The sequence below is a fragment of the Carlito syrichta genome, unplaced genomic scaffold (genome assembly GCF_000164805.1).
Source record: "Carlito syrichta isolate Samal-C Ts95f unplaced genomic scaffold, Tarsius_syrichta-2.0.1 Scaffold309710, whole genome shotgun sequence".
Taxonomy (NCBI): Eukaryota; Metazoa; Chordata; class Mammalia; order Primates; family Tarsiidae; genus Carlito; species Carlito syrichta.
Window position 1 is genome coordinate 474745 of NW_007253806.1, and position 17198 is coordinate 491942.

Here is a 17198-nt window from a genome sequence, read left to right on the forward strand (position 1 = left end):
ATAGATACATACAGAACACTCCACCCAACAACTACTGACTATGCATTCTACTCATCACTAATAGAATGTACTCTAAGATCAATCACATACTTGGCCATAAATCAAGCATAAAAAAATTTCACAAGATTAAAATAGTGGCGTGCACCTTCTCAGACTACAATGGATTAAAAATAAATATCACCACCAACAAAATTACCCCAAAACCCACAAAGACATAGATTCTAAACAGCATGATGTTAAATGATTCCTGGATCAATCCAATAGTCAAAACAGAAATTAAAAGATTCCTGGAAACAAATGAAAATGAAACATCCTACCAAAACCTAAGGGATGCCTTGAAATCAGTACTAGGAGGAAATTTATATCTCTATGAACACACATCAAGAAAATAGAAAAAGAAGACATTAACAGCCTAACAAATTTCCTAAGGGAGCTGGAAGGGCATGACCACCAAAATCCTAACTTCACCAGAAGAATCCAGATCACCAAAGTAAAAGCCCAAATATGGGATATAGAAAACAAAAATACCATAGGAAAAAATCAATGCAACAGAAAGCTAGTTCTTTAAAAGGATAAACAAGATTGGTGAACCCTTAGCCAGGATGACCAAGAAAAAGAGAGAAAAAAGTCCAAATAAACACCATCAGAAATGCAAATATTCAAGTCACAACTGACCCCAAAGAAATACAAAAGATTATCAGAGATTACGATGTACACCTGTATGGAAACAAACTCGAAAACGTAAAGGAAATGTAGGACTTTCTGACATCACACAATCTCCCCAGGTTGAGACAAGAAGAAATCAAGACCCTAAATAGACCAATAAAAACCCAGGAAATCAACTATGTAACAAGAAAACTACCTACAAAAAAAAAACCCTGGACCAAATGGCTTTCCAGCCCAATTAAACCAAACATACAAGGAGCAGCTGATACCAATCCTGTTGAAAGTATTCCAGGCAATAAAAAATGACAGAACTCACCTTAAATCATTTGATGAAGCTAACATCGCCTTGATAACCAAACCAGGTAAAGATCAAAGAAAGAAAGAGAACTACATGCCAACATCCCTGATGAACATAAGATGCAAAAATTTTAACAAGATTCTAGCAAATCAGATCCAACAACACATCTCACAATTCATCCAACATGAGCAAGTAGGCTTCATCCCCAGGATGCAGGGCTAGTTAAAAATCTGCAAGACCATAAATGTAATTAAATACATTAATAGATGTAAAAACAGGAACCACATGATTATATTATCAGATGTATGAAAAGCTTTCGATAAAGTCCAGCATCCATTCTTGATAAAATCCCTTAATCACCTAGTCATAGAGAAAACATACCTCAAAATAGTAAGAGCCATCTATGATAAACCCACAGCCAACATATTGCTAATCAGACAGAAATTGGAAGCATTTCCCCTGAAAATCAGAAAAAGACAAGGCGGCCCACTCTCACACTTCCTGTTCAACATAGTGTTGGAAGTCATAGCTAGAGCAATCAGACAAGAGAAGGAAATCAGGGGTATCCAATTAGGAAAAGAGAAAGTCAAATTATCCCTCTTTGCTGATTATATGATCCTATACCTTGAAAATCCAAGAGAATCTGTCAAAAACCTCTTTGCACTGATAAAGGATTTTGGCAAAGTCTCAGGGTACTAAATAAATGTGCAAAAGACAGTTGCATTCTTATACACCAACAACCAACAGTCAGATAACCAAATAAAAAGCACAATCCTACTCACAATTGCCAAAATAAATAAATAAATAGAAGAAATATCTCAGCATCTTCCTAACCATAGAAATGAAAGATTTTTACAATGAAAAATTTAAAACACTGCTCTAAGAAACCAAAGATGACAAAAACAGATGGAAAAATAACCCATACTCATGAATTGGAAGAATCAATATTGTTAAGATGTTCATCCTATCAAAGACAATCTACAGATTCAATGCAATACCCATTAAGTTACCTACATCTTTCTTCTCAGACCTGGAAACAATAATACAGAAACTTATATGAAAACATAAATGACCATGAATAGCCAAAACAATCCTTAGCAAAAGAAACAAAGTGGGAGTTATCATAATCAAAACAGCCCAGTACTGGTACAAGAACAGGCGTATAAACCAATGGAACAGGATAGAGATTCTGGAAGCAAACCTCCATATTTCAACCAACTCATCTTCAACAAAGCCTCCAACAACAACCACTGGGGAAAAGAGAACCTATGTAGTAAATGGTGCTAGGAAAACTGGCTGACTCCTTTCAAAAGAATGAAACAGGACCCTTATCTTTTATCATACACAAAAATCAACTCCAAATGGATCAAAGACCTCAATATGAAACCTTATACTTTAAGAATCTTAGAAAACCTTATGGAAATTGGAACTGGCAACCAACTCCTGATCAAAATCCTAAGTGCCCATCCCATAAGAGACAAGATAGATAGACAAGTGGCACCTCATCAAACTGAAAATCTTCTGCAAAGCAAAAGAAACCATCAAGAGAGTGGGGAGACAGCCCACAGAATGGAAAAAATTATTTGCCAAATTCATATCTGACCAAAGCCCAACATCCAGGATCTATAAGGAACTCAAATGGCAGAATGGAAAAGAACAAACAGCACCATTAAAAATTGGACAAAATACATAAATGAACACTATTCAACAGAAGGCATACAAGCAGACACATGGAAAAATTCTCAGCCTCATGAATCATCAAATGTAAATCAAAACCACATTGAAATAAGAACAGCCATCAGTAATAAAACAAAACAAAACAGATGCTGGTGAGGATGTGGACAAAAGGGAATGCTTCCACACCATTGGTGGGAGTGCAAACTAGGTCTATTTCTGTGGAAAACAGTGTGACAATTCCTAAAAGAGCTAGAAATCAACCTTCCATATGAGCCAGCAATCCCCCTTCTAGGAATATGCTTAGAGAAACTTAAATCACTCTACAAAAAAGTTACCTGCTTATTGCAGTACTATTCACAATAGCAAAAACATGGAACCAACCATGCTGCCTATCAAAACTGGACTGGATTAAACAAATGTGGTATATATTTGCATGATGGAATATTACACAGATATAAAGATGGACAAAATTATAGACTTTGCAGCAACCCGGATTGATTTTAGAATCTATAATACTCCGTGATCTATCATAGAATCAAATGAGTACCACATGTTCTCACTCATAAGTGAACCCTGGACATCTATTATAGTACTATAAGAAAGGGGTTGACAGTAGCCAGAAACTGCTAGGAGAGGTGGGAAAGGTGCACAGAACATCAATAAAGGTAACTGATCTCAAACCAGGTGAAGTGGGGAGCAGAGGCCCAGACTTTACCTGTATGATGACCCTTTATATACCTAATCCTGAAACATACCTCACATCTTTAAAGTTAAAAATAAAAACAAAATAAAAAGCCAATTAATGTCATATTCTTATTCACACCCTGACTCTCATTCAAAAATGTCTTATGTGGTAAAATAAGTTATTGTTTCCTTAAATATTTAGCTATATTGTTTGTTTGCGATATTTTGAATTGCTGCATATTTATTCTAACTTAAAAACAACAACTAAAGTCAGTCTTTGTGTAGTTTCCCATTAAATGTCATTTCAATTTTGCAACAAAGTTCAATATGAATATTAATTCTGGAGTTAAAAGTCAAAAGAAACATTTCGGTTTCTAATCTAAAGCATTGTTTGATTTCTCATTATAAAATTACTCTTTAAGTTCTTATATTTTCTAAATTAAATCATGAAAATTAAACTCCAATTTCCCTTAAAGACCAAATAGAATTATTTTTGACTGGATGATTATTTGTGGTTATTATGCTTAAAGTACACAAGAAACTGCCTGAAGCTTTGGCTAACATTCTCACCTAAATCTGTTGAATAGTAATTCATTAACCTTAGCTACCAATTAAATTTTTTATTATCCTTCAGTTGGCTTATAGCTATTTTTTCCAATAAAGCATATGTGGACTACTTGACTTGGTAGGGTTTGGGGTTTTTTGTTTAAGTTTCAGAATATTTTTATAAAAATATGAAAAAAAATGAGAGAATGGAAAGAAATGCACTTCAAGTCTTGATCTTTGTAGCAAGAAACAACTCAAGATTTCACTAAGCATGAACTAAATTGATATTTGGCCATTTAAATACATTTCTGTATTAGCATAACCCTATTTGTACACTGACTGGAATATTATGCTATGAGTTCTTCATAAATGGTTCACAATAAATGACCCTGCTGTGCAACAGGGATTACAAGACAATTTGACTATTGCTTACAGGTCTCAGCTGTTGAAACAAAAGAGGGAGATTATCCAGAATTAAAAGGTTGCAATGACATTCAGCAGATGATGATAATAGGCCAAAAAAAAAAAAAAAAAGAAATTCCAGAGAACAAGATAATTGTCAAATCTTCTTTCTCCTTCATGTGTTGTGATTTAGGACCACAAATAATTTCTCAAACCATTGCTGTGGAAAATGTAATCAAATGCACGTGTTCTCATTTGTGTATCTAAAATTCACATCACAATTCATCAGACAATTAAAAAAGGTAAGTCATTTTAGAAAATAGTAGTGAACAATTAAAAATGGGAGAGCAGCCAGGCTCGGTGGCTCAGCCTGTAATCCCACGCCTTTGGGAGGCTGAGGTGAGTGGATTGCCTGAGCCCATGGGTTCGAGACCCGCCCGGGCAGCGAGACTTCATCTCTACAATAAATCAAAAAATCAACTGGGCGTGGTATTGCATGCCTGTAATTCCGGCTACTTGGAAGGCTGAGGCAGAAGGATCGCCGGAGCCCAGCAGGTCGAGGCTGCGGTGACCGGGAGCGGCCACTGCACTCCAGTCTGGGCGACAGAGTGAGACTCCAACTCAAAAAAAAAAAAAAAAATGGAAGAGCATGTATATTTTTATTTATGATAAAGTAAGTATCCCTAGATTAAATGAATATCTTTGTGACTAGAAACCCTGAAAATTGTGATGTGTATTTTATGGTAAAAATCCTGGGCCTCAGTAACTAATCTGAGCTTCAGTCTGTCAAATCAATACATCATCAGGTATAGTGTAATGGTATTAAAGAAGTTTTCTGTATTGAGTGTTTCTTGAGTTGACTTGTTCCTTCTCTGATTTCTTTTAAAAAAAAAAAGATTATCATGATGATTCTAAGAACAGTTGATGACTATGGTTTTTACTGGAACAAGTAGTAAATTAAATGCTGTATTTAGTTTGAGTTTTCATGGAGGGACACTTTGTGGCTACAAGAAAAAAAATGTTTGCTATGTTGGTTTTACATGTCATTATAATAAAAGAGTATGACTTCTAAGTCATAGACATGTAATTAATATCCTTTTAAAAACATCTAAGACTCTACATAGGGCTGGTTTGAGCATGTGCAGAGAGTTAGACTACACAAATATTAAAATAGGGACATAAATTGTATGAATATATTCTTCTAAGTGTACTATCTTTCCTCTCTTGAGTGTATGTGAATATGCATGTTGATTGGGCTCATTAATGGATACAATGGGCTTGTAGGGCAGAAAGGGGGGACATCTTTCTTTACACATCATAAAAGTCATAATTGACATTCCTATAACAATGGACAGGTTAACAAGAGAAAAGCATAACAGATTTGATAAATCAAAGTTTTACATGAAACAGGAATCTTAAAAGGAGATCCAAAGACCTAAGGAAAAGCTGTCTATTTTTATGTTTGGATTTAATAAAGAGTGGACAGTCATGTACAAGTGTGATTGGACAAAAATCAAATGATTTAATAGTAATAGATGGAGTGAGGAACCCACATGGCCTGTCTGTTTAGATTATTTCTGGCCTCTCTGTGTGATATTTCTTTTTTCCCAGGTGTAGGGCAGGACTCCTTCTGGAATGAGTATCACGTCTTATGATATACTTCTAAGTAGATTACTGGCAAGGCAGGTCAAATACTTTCTTTATGGCTAGCTCCTAAACAGAAAGGTGGGGGAAGGCTAAAATAAAACTAGTTGTTATGGTTGGATTTGGGGAATGTAGGTTCTAGTTTACATGAAACTTTCCCCTACTTTGTGGAGGAGGAATTCTGGTTTATATTACTACATTTGGAAGAGAATGAGGGATGAGAAACAAGAGACAGAAGGTCAAAGTGGTTTTGAACCTGAAGCTGGTTCTAAGACCTTCCAATGTCCTTTAATTTAAAATACTCTCCATGCCCAAAGGTCATATATTGGAGTGCCACTTTCTGAGACCCAACAGGTTCAATATTGAAAAGGCTAGAGAATACTTTTTCAATGGCTTTGCTGATTTCATGGAAGTGGGCGACAAGACATTAACATGAAACATTAGCTGTACTATTGTGTTTAATGCAATATGATCACACCTATTCTTACATTTATGAGAACCATATGCTACCATAATGTGATATAACATGTGAAGCCTTCCCTCTGTCCTCAGAGCCACTGACCTCTGTCAAAAGCCTTAATGCCATTCTTACATTGAATGATTTAGGTCACAAGTTTCCAAATAAGTTGTTCAAATTGTCCACTTCTAGGAGCTTCAGTGTATCCCCCAGTAATAGGAAACAAGGAAAAGATGTTCCCCTTTGCCCTCTGGAGGTTTGCTTTTAAAAAATCAGCTCACAGAAGGAGATTAGATTAAGAGGCATACAAATGTATTAGTGTCACACTGGAGATAACTACAGAGTAGTTGTCCTCAACCCTCCAGAAGCTTATATACCACCTTGAGTTTACAGAAAAAATGGGGCCTCAGAGGATGACCAAAAACAGGTTATGGCCGGGCTCAATGGCTCAGCCTGTAATCCCGTGCCTTTGGGAGGCTGAGGTGAGTGAATTGCCTGAGCCCGCAGGTTCGAGACCCACTTGGGCAGCGAGACCTCACCTCTACAATAAATCAAAAAATCAGCCGGGCATGGTAGCGCTTGCCTGTAATTCCAGCTACTTGGAAGGCTGAGGTGGAAGGATCGCCAGAGTCCAGCAGGTCGAGGCTGTGGTGACTGGGAGCGGCCATTGCACTCCAGTCTGGGTGACAGAGTGAGACTCCAACTCAAAAAAAAAAAAACAGGTTATGATGGTTAATCAGGTTATAGTGACAAGAGAGGTTATGAGAAAGAGACAGGAGGAGGCCTGGTTAGCAAAAGTGGCCTTGTTACATAAATGAAACCTCACAGTTAGCAGACCTCAGAACAAATAGATGGCTAATGTGGTTTTTAGATGTGTAAATTTTAACTTTCAGTTAAACTTTCCTGGATCTGGACAACAGAAGGCTGGCTACAGCAATATAATTTCTCTACAGATGCAGATCTCACCCTTAAAAGACAGGTTTGCAGGTCTACTTCTGCTTGTAAGCGCTCTGAATAGCCATCCAAAATAGGTCAAAGAAATGTATTTTGGAATACAATATTTTTATTTCCTTCAGGCTCATGGGGTAAGATGCATGCACCTTTCTAGGAAATGGGCAAATTCTCTGGTAGTGGATTAATTAAAAATGATCTTACAGGCGATTGTGATATGTACTTCCAGGTGTACAGCCGTCTCCCACATCATGATGGAAAATGATGGATTTGAGAAAGTTACATGTAGTAGTTATTAAGAGCTCAAATTTTAAAACAGAAATAAAAATTCAGGTCTTCCTCTTCTCAAAGCAGAAAGCTGACGATCATCTCTGGTACCATCTCTCTCTTTAAGATATTATATTTAATCATCAATTATTTCTAACTATACTTTTAAAATACTTTTAGAATCATTCCACTTTTCTCCTTCTCCATTATTATTTTTTAAAAAATCTCAAACCCCAGCATTTCTCTCCTAAAACACTGTAATACCCCCATGACCATTCCTTCCATTCCCACCATTGATCTTTTCCAAGTCATTTCTCATATAGCAGCCAGGGTGATCAATTAAAAACATAAATGATCTCATGTCACCACCCTGCATAGAACCCTTGTATGACTTCACAACTCTCTGAGGGTGGGAATAAATTCAGTACCCTTAATATAGCCTTCAAGTTTCTATGATAATTGACAGACCACGCCTTTTTCAGGTCTTCAAAATCTCATAGACTCTTCCTTCATGTCTCATCTTAAAATCATCACTGAGGTAAATCTCAATGTATATTAGAAATTTCTATAATTTTTTTTGTGGCAACATGAGTTTTTATTTCATAGTACTAATTGATTTTATAATTACATTATATGGAGATTATCCCTTGCCTTTCCCATTAGTAAGTTTCTGAGAATAGGGACAGTCTTTGCTGGCTCTCAGTTCTCTACTTAGAATGTAGCATAGTGCCAAGTATGTAGCAGGCCATCAATAAATGGTGGAAGGATGAGTGAATGAATAATAGTTTCTCTGAAGTGTCAACTTGGCTAGGCTGCACTCCCAGTTAATTCAAAAGAATATTATTTTCAATGTTGCTGGAAAGATTTACCGATGCAATTTAAGTCTTTATTAAGCTGACTTTCAGTAAGAATATTATCCTGGATAATCAGTCAGAAGTCTTTAAAAGTAGTCATTGATGAAAGAGACCAAACTCTAAATTTTTTTTTTTTTTTTGATGATGAGCTCGTATTTTTATTTTGGAATAATTTTATATTTACAGAAAAGTTGCAAAGATTGTACAGAGAGTTCTGTATACTTTATACCCAGTTTCCATTTATTCTAATCATTTTATTTTATTTTTTTTTAAACATATTTTTTATTATAAAATTGTGGGGTACAGTTAAGGGTTAGGTATACAAATGTGCATCATTCAGGCACCCTTGTTAATAAAGGGTGTCTCCCCATTCCCAGACAGATATTGACTACCATTAGTCCCACCTTCCTTTCCCTCCCTACCCCCCCCATAGTTTCCCACCACTGTCAGTCCTTTTTTTATGGAATTATGGTATATAAAGTTTATTCTGAGCCAAATGTGAGTGCCCTAGGCCCATGGTAAAGTCAAAGAGGTCTTGAGAACATATGCTCCAAAAGGTTGAATTGCAGATTGACTTTATACATATTTTAGGAGACAGATATTACAGACAAAAACATAAATCAATAAATGTGTGATTCACATTGTTCAACTTCAGAAGCTGCCACATCTCCAAGCAGGATATTATAGTTCATAGGTAGATTCCATTATTTTCTGATTGGCTATAGGTAGAAAGAGTTAAGCTATGTCTGAAGAATTTTGAAATTAGTAAAAGAAATGCTGACTTAAGATAAAGGAGGTTGGCATAGCCAAGGTTCTTGATATATAGATGAAGCCTCTAAAATGCAGGTATCAGAGAGAATAACTGACAAGTGTCTCCAAGAAAGGATTCTTACAGATGCAAATTTCCCTAAGAAATGGTTTTGCAGGTCATAAAATATTTTTGTCTTCCTTCTTCGTCTGTTATGTAATGTTATGCTAGAGTACTAAGTTGGAAAGTAAGTCACATTATATAGTTTTAATAAAAACTCATTTGATGAGACTTTATAGTTTATAGACCATATCCTCAGACCCCTTAGTTTGGGATTTGACATGAGAGGGAAAAAAAAGATCAGAGGGCTGGAGTCTTCCCAAAAGGGAGAAGAAACTTCTGCCACTCGTTCTATTTCTATGATTAAACCCTGACAGAGAAGGATTGGATACTATCTGTGCCACTAAACAGCGTATATGTGATCTTTAAGCAAATTGCTTATTTACTTTATGCAAATATATAAAATACAAAATAATAGTGCCTAACTTGCAGTATTGTTGATAGGATATAAAAGGAAATGATCACAATACCTTTGACACAGGTTTAGTATACACAGTTGACCCTTGAACAGCATGTGTGTTAGGGGTGCTGACCCCCCATGCGGTCAATAATTCACATATAATTTTGCCTCCCCAAAAACTTAACTACTAATAGTCTACTGTTGATTGGAAGGCTCAGTGATAACATAAACTGTTGATTAATACACATTTTGTATGTTATGTTCTATGCATTATGTGCTGTATTCTTATAGTAAGATAAGGTAAGGTGAAAGAGAAAATGTTATTAAGAAAACAATAAGAAAAATAAATGTGTTATTGTTTAAGTGAAAGCGGATAATCATAAAGATTTCATCCTCATCTTCAGGTTGAGTAAGCTTAGTAGGAACAGGAAAACTAGGAGATGGTCTTGCTCTCTCAGGACTGGTAAAATCAGAAAAAAAGTCATGTGAAAGTGGACCTACAAATTCAAACCATGTTATTCAAGGATCAATTGTAGTTCAATAAAATGTGCTTTTCTTATGACATATATCTAAAATAAGTATTGATTAAAATAAATGTACTATTTTTACCAAATATATGTTATATCCGAAAAAAATTTTCACTTTGATCTAGTTTTTGATTCAATGAAAGCAAAAGTAACACCATATTTAAAGAAACTGCTGACTCAAGAAATAGTAACTATTGAGATATTAAAGCATACTTTCTTTTCTTTAGTTCTCTTTTCTAAGATATATATGTATACTTACATTTATGTATACTTGTATTTATCTATATACATATATACTCTAAATATGTAAATGTGTATTAGGTACTCAATTCACATTATGATTGATTCACATCAAGTTTCACGTGAGGACATTCAATTTTAAAATAGATCAACGTGAATTCTGAATATTATTTTTAAACAATAATCTTAAATATTTTAACTTTCTGCAGAGATAGTAATGGCATTTGATAAAGGTAAACGATTAGTAACTCTTCAAATCCAGAGTGATTTCATGTATTATAGAATGTACTTTGATTTTCCATTTATATTAATTTTAAGGATTTTACAAAATATAAAATTTAAACAATTCCAGCTTGTTTTTTTTCATAAGAAACTCAAATCTTTAATCTAACAATGTTTCTTCACCACATGCAGATGTTTTTTATTTTCAATTGAGAGATAAAGCAAAAAGCGAATAATTTTTTCTGTGAAGTTTTTGTTTGTTTGTTTTTAGTGAACAGGTCAAGGGAAAACTTCCCCTTCACCTTCTGGATGCTTGCAGAAAACCACTGGCAAAAGGCAGATTGATAGAAGAAAAGACATATACACTGATTTTATCACAATTTTACATGACACGGGAACCTTCACAATAAAGACACAAAAATACGGGGGAAATTGTCCATTTTTATGCTTAGGGTCAACAAAGTAAGGCCAGCTGTGTGGAAATATGATTAGACAAAAAATATGACCTAATGCTAATAGACTGAGTGGGGAAACTCGACAAGGTCTGACTTTCCAGATTCTTCTTGGCCTCTCTGTGCGACATTCCTTCCTTCTGAGTATGGGACAGAAACTTTCTGGAATTGTGATCTCATCATAGACGCTCAAACAAGATAGATCAGATAATTCCTTATGGCCAGTTTTAAAGTAATATTTTTAGATTTTTATGGCCAACTTTGTGAAAAATAGTTTCTGGTTTCTTCAGGGCAACTTAGAGAAGAGGGATTCTAGTTCCTATGACTATCTAGAAGAGAGGTTTTTGTTTCCAACCCAACCCACAGAAGAGGGATTCTAGTTTCTATGACCAGCCATAGGGAATGAGACTGAGAGACCAAAAAGAAAAGCAGAAAAGGTTAGAAGAAAAACTTGTTTCTGAGTCTGCTTCTGAAGCCTTCGTTTTGGGTTATCAGTTCCTATGCACCAGCATTGTCTATGGAGAGAAGCAAAAGATTCATATTTTCCTAGAAAGTTTTCAATTGATTACCAATGTTATCATCATATCAGATGACTGAAAAGACATGCTTTTTTTTCTTATTAGAAACAATACGAATTTATTCTCCTGCGGTTCCGGGGGCCAGAAGTACAAAATCCACTTCACTGGGCTCAAGTCAAGGACTGGCAGAGCTAGTTCCTTCTGGAGGCTCCGGGGAAGAATCCGATCCTTGCTTTTTCAGCTTCTAGAGGCTGCAGCATTCCTTGGCTCTTGGTCACATCTCTCCAACTTTCACTCCCAGTCATCACATTATCTTCTCTTCCGACCTACTTATGAGGACCCTTTTGATATTTTGGGTCCACTTGGCTAACCCAGACTAATCTTCCATCTTAAAATCCTTAACTTAAATACACCTGCATAGTCCCTTTGCCGCAGAAAGGGACTGAGGATCAGGACATGGACATCTTTGGGGGCCATTATTCAGCTCATTACACATGGTTAGCAATAAATAAAAGTTAACTACTATCATTAATATCATTGCTATTATTCCTACGGCAGCCCCAGGACACCATCCCTACCCCCTCCCTAGCTATGTAGGACAGGAAGGATGTGTTGAGAGTTGAGACCCCTAGTTTCCAGAAACCCTCTGGGACCAGGTTCCAAGCCCAAGCCAGAGCTGGGGGCAATGCTGGCTGATCAGGCAGAAGCCCCAGTCACAGATTGGTCGTGGTGAGGAGACGAGGGGCAGAAAGCTGACGAGGCAGGAGTGCACTCGCAGGCCTGAGGTTCAAGAGCGCGTCTGGAGTTCAGGCCAAAGCTTCCTGACAGTGCTGCATTCCGTAGACTCCTTGGCGACCCTGCTGGGAATGTGGGCGATAAGGTGGCCCGTGTCGCTGTAGGTCAGCTCCTGATCCCCAGCGTCCAAAGACAGCAATGCATAGGAGATGGCCTCCCTCAGAAAGGAAGCCCTGGTGACATATTCCACTTCTGTACGGTCGGCCTGAACAGAGGAGGGCTTTGTGGAGGCCTTTTTCCAGGAGGAACCAGGGGAACTTACAGTCTGCAGCAGGGTCAGGTTTGCTTAGCAGATTTCACCCTCCAGGTGCTGCAACAGCTGCTCTGGGGATATCCCTGCTGTTTTCTTCTGGTGCTTCACCATCCTCCAAGCCAAGAGCGAGGCCACCCCTAAGGGAAGCACAGCAAAGATGAAAGGCAGGAGGATGCTGAGCTTCATGGAGTGGTGCCTGTCACTGGAGTGGTAGCTGGCCATCGTCATGAAGCCGTTGGTCTCTTCTGGGGTGTCTGGCGCTGGGTTAGTGATCACTGGTTACCTTGAAATAGAGATGATTCTGTCTATAATATTTAACATTTTGAAAGCTGCAGACCACAGTCAGAAGGGCATCCCCAAGATGGCTCTGCCTCCCAAAGACAACAAAGGCCGTAAATTCCTGCCTCTCCCGTGCGCAGGCGAAACTTAAACTCATGTACAAACATTATCTCCCTATAGGAATGCTACCTCATAGTCTCCTCCAATAAGACTCAGGCACGGCACTGGCCTGCCCCTGCAAGGTTCATAAATATACCTTTCTCCCTACATAGCTCTCTCTCTCTCTTATTCCCTCTCTCTGTCCCGTCACTCTCTTGCCTTCTCTCTCTCTCTCTCTCTCTCTCTCTCTCTCTCTCTTGCTTTTTCTCTCTGTCCCCACCACTCTCTTGTTAGCTCTCTCTCTCTCCCTCTCTTACTTTCTCTCACACTCCCCCCCCCTTTTGCTTTCTCTCTCTGTCCCCGCCACTCTCTTACTCTCTTGCTCTCTTTCTCTCTCGGTCTCTCTCTTTCTCTCTCTCTCTCTCTCTCTCTCTCTCTCTCTCTCTCTCTCTCTCTCTCTCTCTCTCGTCCTTCCTCGGTTACAGTCCATTCATGTAACTGCCCATTTAATAAATCTCTCAGTTCAGATGGCGTGGAGTCTTTACTGGGCCCCCCCAAAACTTCTTTCACATTTGAAACAAACCATTTAGTATTTTGCATTTCAACTGACATACCAAAGAGCATACAAATAGCCCCAATCAACATTTTTTTTAAAAAACAACATTTTTTCTGCACATAGTAGTCCTAAAAAATGTTTTAACACAAATTGACAAACTCAATCTTATATTACACAATAAAAAGCTGAGTTACATTTTTTTCTTTTCTGTGTTATGTTAAGAGTTTAAAGATGGGACAATTTAGATTGAAAAATATCTCCATCTCTGTTATAGCAAAACTTGTAAAATAGATAAGTTGCTTGGGCTGGAAAAGTGAGCTCTATAGCCAAAGTTTCATTCATTCTACCAATGAATAAGAGAACAACTTAAATGTCCTTACAAATCTTGGAGACTCATGTTTCAAGGCATTTTTTTTTTGAGGTGGAATCTCACTCTGTTGCTCAGGCTGGAGTTCAGTGGCACACTCACGGCCACTGCAGCCTCCACCTGCTGGACTCCAGAGATCCTTCTGCCTCAGCCTTCCACCTGGAACTACAGGTATACATTACCACACCGGCTAATTTTTTGATATATTGACAAGGGCTCACCAAGTTGCCCAGGCTGCTCTAGAACCCTGGGCTCAGGCAATACTCTCGCCTCCGCCTTCCAATGTGCTGAGATTACAGACTTGAGCCACTGTGCCTGACCTCAAGCTTCTTTTAATTTAAAAATTTTATACCCCAAAAGTGGTGATCCGTTATTATAGTGGAAATCATCACACTATAACATTTTCAGTTTTTAAAAAATTATATGTATGGTAAGCTTTTCCTTAGCCAACAATCACCTTGTTTCATTAAATAAGCATATCAGAGACATATGATCCTTAAAGGAAATTTTCTAGAAACCTTAAGGTTTAAAATAGAGAAGTCAAACTGTTATTCTGAATTTGAGTACATTAAATGGACACTTGAGAAACCAACATTTGTAACCTCGGGAATATCCAGACTTGAATAACTAGATAATTTAAGTGCATCTGAAAATGAGTCATTAACTAAATAAGAGACAGGTAATTTGGGGGCAGAGGGGAGTAGAGTGTCAAATTATGCCCCCAGTTGTTACACAAGATGTAACTCAGAGGCAAAGAGTAGAACCCAGGGGCCATGGCAGGATTAGAAAGCAGTCTGGCTCTGTCCTTAGAAAGTGTTGTGAAACCTGTTTATCTGCAACCAAGACAAAGAATAGTTCCTGAAAACATTTGCATCTGGAAATTCCCCAATTGACCACTGACAGAACACCTGGAACCAGCCATTTAAGAAAGACTGGTGATTTGGGGCTTAAAGGTCATGATATCAAGACTCTGTTTCTGGTTCTTGCTTTTATAATTTCTTACTCCCCAACACCTCCTGGAAGCACACTTTCTGTTTACAGCTAAGACTGTGTACCCCAATCTGCAGACTGCTTTTAGAAAATAAAGTTATCAGGCAATCCCTTTGGGTCCCATCCCACTGTGGGAGCTTTTCTGTCCTCTCAATAAATCCTGCTTTAAAAAAAGAAAAGAGAAGAAAGTTCTCCTTTTGCCTCAGCATATCTTGTCAGTCTTTTGTTAACAAGAGAAAAAGTACCTTTATTTTCATTAACTTCTAACTATATTTTTTAAATTTGCAAACTTTATTTTTTAGGGCAGTTTTAGATTTAGAGAAAACTTGGACAGAAAATTTTCATATGTATTAATTATCCCTGCCCAACAAACACATACAGTTATCCCTATTACTAACATTTTGAATCAGTGTGGTATATTACAATTAATGAGCCAATATTTATACATTATTATTAAACATAGTTTATAGCTTACATTAGGGTCTTTTGCTGTGTTGTACCACACGGGTAATTTTGATTACTAAGTAAAATCTTTCACCATTTAAAAAATACTGATAACAAATTGGCTAGAAAGTAAAACACTGGTGGAAAGACAAGTGCAAATAATCACTGGTAATACTTTATATAGTCACATAATATCCTCCATCTTTTCTGATACTTGCATATTAAATTGGAATTAGGGGAGTACAGGATAGATTCTTGAATATCTAAAACCTCATCTTAACTTTCTAATTGGAAATTAAATCTCCTAGGATTATTCTTGTTTTTCTTCATCAGTTTATCTGGTACTTATACCACCATACTTCATTTTTGCTTATAAGAAAAAAAATGAAAGGAGTGGTGCCATGTAATAGTCACAAAAACAGAGATTTAAGACTCAATATTACAAAAATACAATCAAGATTACCTAAAAATTGGATTTGACTGTTCACTCTAACATGAGTATTCTATCTTGGAACCTGATCACTTTTCAAAGGTTCAAGTAGATGCTTACCTAAACCATGAATCCATGTCATTGCAGCAATTGGTCTTTATTGGATAAAATGTATAAATCATTCATGCCTGGAGTTATCACATAAAAGTAATCTTAAGGAAATAAAAATAATGATCATATGACATCTATGTGACTCTTTTTTTATTCCCCTAAAGTCACAAATAAATTAACTACGCATGAGTGTATCACGTGCTCATAGGTGTATTTATTTTAAGGAACTATTTTGTGGCCAGGCCAGGACAATGTTAATCTAAATTGAAATTGGTTTAGTTATCGCTATAATAGTTGATCTTCAGAAATAGGCCAGGCTCAGTGGCTCAGTCTGTAATCCCAGCACTTTGGGAGGCCCAGATGAGTGGATTGCATGAGCCCGTGGGTTCGAGACCCACCCGGGGCTACTTGGTGAGACCTCATCTCTACAATAAATTTAAAAAAAAAAAAACTAACCCAGGGGTGGTAGCACGCGCCTGTAGTTCCAGCTACTTAGAAGGCTGAGATGGAAGGATCACTGGAGTGCAGAAGGTCGAGGCTGCGGTGGCCAGGAACAGTCTGGGCAACAGAGTGAGACTCCAACTCCAAAAAAAAAAGGTTTAGGGAAGAAGCAGTGATGGACTTGGACTTATAATAGGTGTTTATATCTAATTCTGTAACAGATAAATAAAATGGCATCATCAAAGAGAGCTATAATGTTTTCCTAAACTCAACCATAAAACCAAATAGCAGATCTGTTATTTGCACCTCTGTGACTATGGAAGAACCAAAACATCTCATACTAATAATTCAAATTATACTGTACCACTTGAGCCCTTTAATCTTTTCTTTGTGCAATAAACACCAATCGTGCCCCTATTCATATATTCTTAATGACTAACAACCAGTTTCAGCCTCTAAATTGAAATATCAGCAACCACACCTTTCTTCATCCATACATGCAAAATAACACAGAGACCACACAGCTGGCATCAGTTAGCACTGATTAAAAATTATTATTGTTGATTTGACACTAGAGTTTGTATTCCCAACCCTTTCATTCAACACTGAGTCACTCAGCCAATTTCAATTACATCAACAGAAAACTAGCATTAAAAAGAGTGGTTAAGTTTAAAAAAATACTAAAACTTCAACCTTCTACCTTTAAAAAAAAAAAATTCTATTCTACCTGGAATGTCATCAAATGAAAATAATTTAGAAT